Here is a 6,261-nt window from a genome sequence, read left to right as displayed (position 1 = left end):
ATTGATCTCTTGTAGTGTCGCGTAGTCACATGTATTCATAATATGGTGCTTTTATGCCATACCTGTCAATACTCTTTTGTACTTGAACTTATTAGTAAAAAAATGTTTATTAATGTTGTTGAAAGCAATTACACACAACAGATTTAACATCAAGTATCAGGTTTGTATGCAGAACAGTGGTTTTGCCAAGTACGCAATCCATGTAAAAAGCAATAAGAGAGAACAGGTTTATTTTTGGAAATGTTAGTCTTCATTTGTTGTGTTTTTCAAACTCGATCTGTCTTGATACATGTTTATTTTTTTCATAGCAAGATTGACAGAGATATCAACGAATAGCTAAGTCATATATATTAATAACTTATGTGCTTTAATCATAAAGTCTATACTTGTGAATACTCTGTGCCATTTATGCTGTACTTAAACTTCTTATAGTAAAAGCAATTTAATGACGTTCTTGAAATAACTGCTTTCATTTTTTTCTTGTGTATACCGGGGTACTTATTCCATTATTAAGCTTTCCATTAGCCCCAGAGATATGCTGTTCACCATTGGTCTACCATTCACTGTACTTTATTGGCTTACTATACATTGCACATCTTTGTTCTACTGTCTACCATTGGTCTACCATTGAATGTACACTTGTCGTCTATAGTGTATGACCAATGGTGTTATTTGAATGGTTGACTAATAGTATAGTGTATGGTATGACAGTATTGTATGGTAAATGGTAGGTCAATGGTGTACAGTGTATGGTAAGCCAATGGTGTATGGTAAGCCTACGGTGTACGGTGAATATTAGTTCAATGGTGTATGGTAGGCCAATGGTGTACTGTAAATGGTAGGTCAATGGTGTTCGGTGTATGGTAGAATGGTGTAAAGTGAATGGTCAATCAATGGTGAACGGTTTACTGCGAATGGTAGTTGAATGGTGAGCGCTGAATGGTACACGAATGGTGTATGTTGAATGGTACGCGAATGGTGTACGGTGAATGATACGCGGATGGTGAATGGTACATGAATGGTGTATGGTCAATGGTCAATGGTAGGCGAATGGTGTATGGTGTAAGGCAATTGGTAGGCCAATGGTGTCCAGTGAATGGTGGCTGAATGGTAAATGGTAGGCCAGTGAATGGTGGCTGAATGGTGAATGGTGGTCAATGGTAAACCTGTCTATAGTGGCCATATGGTAGATCAATGGTGAATGGTGTTTGATCAATGGTATATGAATGGTAAATGGTGCTCATGAATATGGTAATAGTAACGTCCCAATTATTTAAATTAGTTTGAATGGTATACCATTGAGGCTTGAATGGTATACCATTGGTGTATGGTGGGTGCTGTGCGAATGGTATTCCAATGGTATATCAATGGTGTATGATGAATGGTAGTCAATGGTATACCATTCAATTTTTTTTATAAGGGCACATGCAAATCCACCTGGATAATATACCTCATTACATGTACCAAATGCAAAAAACAATATGTTGGCAAAACTGAAACCACCCTTTACACCCGATTCAACAATACGAGATCCGAAATACGTAACTTCCATTCACCACAACACAAGACTCTTCCATACACAGTGCACTTCAACCTTCCCTCCCATTCACTAGAAAATGTCCAAATTACCGGGATCGAGTCAATCAGAAGTAGGTCACGTGAAGCAATACTACACCGAGAGTCCTTTTGGATATCAAAACTAAAAACACTACAACCACATGGTATCAATGCCGAACAATAGATCACTGACCCCTTACTCCTGATTGACCCTAACCCCACGACCCATTTCCGTTTCCCCTTTCAAGGGTCAATGCACTTTCACTGATATACACACACACACCCACACATCACCAACCTGGTCAAGCACTTACAGTAAAACTTGGAGGTAAGAAATCAGACATTTATAATGTATCTTTTTTGTATACATCATTTATTTATCGCAGAACCACATATATCATTGTTACCTCTACCTATTATATGATACTTTGTGTAATTACCAGCACTACCAATTAGAGTAGGGTTGGTTTGGGTGTCTGCGCCTATGTATGTATGTGACTGCGAGTGTGATTACATACATAAGTTCACGTGCTTAGACACGAATGTATATATGAATCAATACCTTATATAATTATGTATTATTTTGAGATATATATACTATTATATATTATTATACATTTTGAGATATATGTATTATACAACACACATAACCCAATACTTTCAAAAAATGTTCGTAATAAAAATCTGCGTAAACTTAATTAATTTTAATAGCTATTGGATAATCCTAATTAAACATTACCGATGTAAAACATATTCTTTTAAGATATACCTCTATTTAGTAAATTAATCCAAATATATGCATATTACATGTAAAGCCATTATGTCTTTTACATCTTCAGATACCTGAAGAAGGCCGAACTAAATGGCCGAAAGCTTGTATTAATAAAAAGTTGAAGAAATCCAGGCTACGTCTCCCGCTTCAATGCTTTTTGAGCTTCTTCGCCAATATATCACTCACTGAAGCACCCACGCAATGTTTAGGTCCTTGCTCATCACAATTATATATATATATATATATATATATATATATATATATATATATAAATGTGTAAAGTTATACATGTACAACAGCTTTTGGCAACTCTTTTTTATTTAAATATTGTAAGAAATGGATGAAGAGAACAATGGTAGGCGTAGCTTAAATCAAGGTTCCCCAGAGCTATCTACCCTTTTGGAAAAATTGGTGATGCCGAAAAAATGTCTCTGCCGGGAATCGAACCCGGGCCCCCAGCTTTGAACGCCGGTGCCTTAACCACTAGACCACAGAGACGGTTAGTAGCTAGGGCGAGCCCGATCCGATTGACCGTCAGATAGACAGATTTTCGACACGATACCAATTATATATTCCTTTGTCGGGTGAAGGTGAGTTTTGAACAATGACAAGCCGCCATGCCTCAGCTGGATCAAAGCTATTGCTTCGATACAGTACACATATGGGAGAAGAAATACAAATGTGTAAAGTTATACATGTACAACAGCTTTTGGCAACTCTTTTTTATTTAAATATTGTAAGAAATGGATGAAGAGAACAATGGTAGGCGTAGCTTAAATCAAGGTTATATATATATATATATATATAAAGTATGACCCAGCTAAGGATCACCCCCCCCAGGTCTAAGGACCTGTCTACGCCACTGCCGGTATAACACATTGATTGAAGACTTTTATTTTAAGGCAAATTGGCATACTGCTCTTCATAATGTCATTGAAATTCCCAAAAGCGATCCATCCAGCTCTTGTCCTCCTTTTAACTTCTTCCAGTTGATCCATTCTGATGTGTTGCCCAAGGTAGATGATCTCCTCTCTCGATTTCAGAAATATCCATGATTCTTTGCTCTGTAGCAAATTTGTTGAACATTACTTTTTGTCTTTTTCGTGTTTTGTTACTTTCAGTGTTGAGCATATTTTCTAGCTCGCCTATACCAGTGAGCAAATGAGTTTTTTTGATGAAAAAATATAATAATGATAATAATAATATATCTACCCAGGGAAGCCACTTCAGTTCTGAAAACTGTTCTCCCAGCGGGCCCTGCTATTATTATTACCCCCTGCTTTAGCTGGGCTGCCAAGGCGCTCAAGCATTCAAGGAATTTCTTCCTACCGGATAACTATTCACCTCACCTGGGTTGAGTGCAGCACAATGTGGACGAGGTTTCTTGCTAAATGAAAGTTCGCCGTGGTTGGGATTCGAACCCTCGACCCTCTGTTTCAAAGTCAGAAGACTAATCCAATGGGCCACAACGCTCCCCTATTATGGACTGTTTCATAATTCATTGCTCTTTGTATTTCTTTTCCTTTTCTTCTCAAGTTTGATTTATTGATAGCTTATCATCCTCTGTAATATATTCACATCATTTCAAACCGAAGCAACTTTTTTTGTTTCAACCGAAGTATGGGAGAGCGTGTTTTTTTTTTCAAATCCTTTCATTGTGTGCTACAAAGGTTATGGTGCCTTTTGAATATATAGTGCCACACAGATGGGCCATATCAATTTGTTTGCGCTCCTTTTTTTGCAGTGCGTAGCGTGTTAAATTATTTCCCTATGGAGAATAATAGAAAATACGCCGTTTTTGAGGGATTTGCTAAGATATCTCCCAAACGCGTCAACAAGGTGATCTATCAAAACAGAATAGAATAGAGCAGATTCTCACCTTGAACATCATATGATTTTCATTTAATTTTAGTCAAATTAAGTTCTGTCACTTTTGAGGTTTTTGGAACCTTTCTTGATGATTTTGGAAATCCATTTGTACATGAGCCAATGGGCAAGTGCGGGAAACGAAACGTTTGGTGCGACTTCACATTGTTGTAAAAAAATATATACGTCACAATAGACCCTATCAAAAAAAGACATTTTGCAGAAAATGCTGTAGATTGCGAATACCTAAGAATGATTTTGATTGGATAAAAAAAACCTCTGTCACTTTTCACATTTGCAAAAGCTTTTGCAATAATTGGTCACTATAGTTTGGTGGGTTCAGCCGATGGCATTGTGTGTACACAGTACACACGCATAGCTAGAAGAATTTGCACGTTTTCATTTATTCGTACAGCGACGACTTGAGTGAATGTTGGATAGGACCGTACCATTTTTGACCGGGGGGTGTGCCAATGAATGCAAGTGATCAAGAAGAGTTACAAAACTGAAGGGAGTGAGAAAACAAGGAAAGTGAGAGGGAAATTTTTGAAAACAAGTAATGCCAGGAAAAATGACAAGAAAAGGAGAGAAAGGAGAAGAAGTGAAAACACGCAGCTGAGTGTGCTCACGATATGTAAGTTGAACACCCCTGCACCGCAATGTAGCAGCCCGCCACTATACACGTAGACTGCCTGCACGATGCGAAGACAGCGGCGCGTATTAGTGACTGTGCGTTAAACGTCCCATTTCTATGCCTTATAAAAGGAGCGTTTTTTGTACACAACAAATTGATATGGGGGGCTTGGGATCCCCCCCCCCCTCAATTAAAAAAAATAATGACCAAAAAAAATTGGACATGAAATAAAAGGAAAGATAGAAAGTAAAATATATTATTCTCTGAACATTATGTCAAAATCTATCACAAAATTTGATATTGTAATAAAAAGTGGGAATATTTGTGTGCTCTCTCACAACTTTTTAATACATTTTGCCCGATCTGCCATATCTAGCTCCTTCAAAATTGACTCAATACACAATTGTCATTGAAAGACATGAATCCCTTCCTGTGTATTAGTGACCCCTTCAAAAATAGATTCATGCCTTTTTACATAATTTGTTTCACATTTTAAAAGGATATGAATAATCACAAGTTTTCCCAATTGATATATGCAAATCTTCTTGCTTATTGGGTTGACAAAAAAAATCTTCTTTTGCCAGTTACTTATGAAGGAAAATTAAAATGTGAGAGTTTAAATAAAAAAAACCAAAATAATTCAAGTAAATAAATAACATTGTAAATAAACTTTGACAGCATAATTCGAAAATTGTGGCACAGATAATGAAAAAGTCAAGAGGAAGTCTCCTGATTAGCAAGAAGTCTGATCATCATATTACTCATATTCTGCGATTCTGGCGTAAGCCTCTTTATGAACCCCCAACAAAAACGTCCCGTTTTCGCTCAAGCATGAACACAATTCACTTGTTTTATATTGCACCTATTTACACCAAAATATAGACATCATAATTTGAAACAAAAATTGTATAGACTTCAAATCTGTTCCTTTTTTTTCATACTCACTGTAAAACTGTAAAAATCATGATAGTCCTTTAACTGAAAGATGGTACATATAATCACATTTACAGTATAGGCTATTCATGCGTATACATTGCCCATGATTTGATAATTACACACCTCTTAAAAGAGGTTTTGAAGGTTATTTTGTCTTCCAACTACTAAAAATTACTTGCTCTCAATTACTCGCATGTTGTTATTAATGTAATTTCTTTCTTTATATCATGACAAATCCATTCCAACACAGCCCTCGAGAATAGTCGTTAGAGGCCTTTAACTGAAAGAAAGTATTTTTATTTACACGGATACCCCAGGGTTGGATCCAAGATTTTTCAAAAGGGTGGCACATTCTTTTGGAAGAAAAAAAGCGGCATCCTTGGTAAAACCAATATCAAATTAGGCCTACATTGTAGTGTACATGTATAAACTTGACAGATTTCCTGCAAATAGAGGTGTTTTAAGATTCTTTATTCTTTGATAAAACATTTGATTT

The sequence above is a fragment of the Lytechinus variegatus genome, chromosome 3 (assembly GCF_018143015.1).
Source record: "Lytechinus variegatus isolate NC3 chromosome 3, Lvar_3.0, whole genome shotgun sequence".
Lineage (NCBI taxonomy): Eukaryota > Metazoa > Echinodermata > Echinoidea > Temnopleuroida > Toxopneustidae > Lytechinus > Lytechinus variegatus.
Note: the sequence above shows the minus strand (reverse complement) of the source record.